This window comes from Dioscorea cayenensis, chromosome 4 (genome assembly GCF_009730915.1).
Source record: "Dioscorea cayenensis subsp. rotundata cultivar TDr96_F1 chromosome 4, TDr96_F1_v2_PseudoChromosome.rev07_lg8_w22 25.fasta, whole genome shotgun sequence".
Taxonomy (NCBI): Eukaryota; Viridiplantae; Streptophyta; class Magnoliopsida; order Dioscoreales; family Dioscoreaceae; genus Dioscorea; species Dioscorea cayenensis.
Genome location: NC_052474.1, coordinates 11,094,381 through 11,095,881, shown reverse-complemented (window position 1 = coordinate 11,095,881; position 1,501 = coordinate 11,094,381). Strand labels below are relative to the sequence as shown.

General features: G+C 39.6%; 1 non-coding gene across 1 annotated transcript; it reads right to left on the bottom strand.

Annotated features, from left to right (window-relative positions):
- Positions 1-631: 631 nt before the first annotated feature.
- On the bottom strand, positions 632-738 carry LOC120259732. Its single transcript, XR_005536286.1, has one exon. It is a non-coding gene; the product is annotated as a small nucleolar RNA R71 (small nucleolar RNA).
- Between the last annotated feature and the right edge of the window lie 763 nt (positions 739-1,501).

Below are 1,501 nucleotides of genomic sequence, written 5' to 3'. Positions count from 1 at the left end.
ACATTAAGGAATTTCAAGGAAACTTTTAGCTTATTGCTCTATCCATTAATTTATTTATTTCTTTTCTTTTGATCTTAACTCTCTACCATCTTTCTTGATTTTACAAGGTACCATGCCTGACACGTGCGAATCCATCAAACTTAATTATACCGGATAGTGAAATTGAAAGAACCTTACATCGGAGACTCAGAGAAGTTGGTGAAGGCTCAAGTGATCAAAACATTGAAATTAAGGATAGAGAATCATCAATCATGGCCGAAGAGAGACACACTTTGTCTGAATATGAAAGACTACAACTCATGGGAGAGGAATTTAGTGTCCAAGCACAAACCATTGCCTCCAACAACTTTAAAAACAAAGCAAGTACAATTAGCATGGTCCAGAATTCAATTTAATTCAATGGCCTTACAAATGAGGACGCACATGATCACCTTTCTTGCTTTCTCCAAATTTGTTCTACCTTCAAGATAAACGGGGTGTCCGATGATGCAATCTGATTATGACTATTTCCATTTAGTCTAAGAGACGGGGCATACCGTCAGTTCATATCTCTATCACCGGGTCAATTAAGATATGGAAGGACATGGTTGAAAAATTCCTAGGAAGGTATTTTACACAGAGTAAAACGGGCAAGTTAAGACAAGAGATTTCGGCATTCAAACAGGGGAAGTCCAAGATACTATTTGAGGCTTATGAAAGATTTAAAGACCTCCTTAGAAGATGCCCTCATCACTGATTTGCTTCATGGATGTGTGTGCAAATAATTTACGATGTGCTAAACTATTCAAATCGCCAACTCATTGATACAACGACAGGTGGATCCCTTAGCAACAAATATCCCGATGAAGCCGAGCAACTACTTGAATCTATGGACAGTAATGATTATCATTGGGCTTCGAGAGGAACCCCATAGAAAGGAGCCGGGATTTATGAAGTCATTAATAGTGATGCTCTAGGTGCAAAAGTGGATGTTTTGACCTAGAAAATAGATCTTATGATGGGTAGTAGCTCAAGGTCATAATCAATCATAAGCTACAGCGCTTGTGGTAGCGGGCATGGAGTTGCCAAATGTCCTGTTGCTAGCTCCTTTGTCGCTCCTATAGAGAACATTGATTATATTGGGGAACAAAGAAACCAAGGGAATACATACAGCATAACTTATAATCCGGGGTGGAGGAGCCACCCAAACTTCTCATGGAACTAGGGACAACAACAGAGGGTTGCACCGCAGCAAGGTTCCCAATTTCAACAATAAACACAAGAGAATAAATTCACCACTGAAGATGTTCTAGCTAAATTCATGATCAATACTAAACAAAAATTTCAAAACATAACTAGCAGCATGGATACACATTTCAGTAAAGTGAATGCTCAGCATACTCAGCATGTGGGACAACTCGCATTGAGATAGGTGCTATATTGAGAAATCTCCATGCTTCCGTGCAATCACTTGAGCATTAAGTGGGACAACTCACCAAGGCAAATTCTGAGCGTCCCTCAG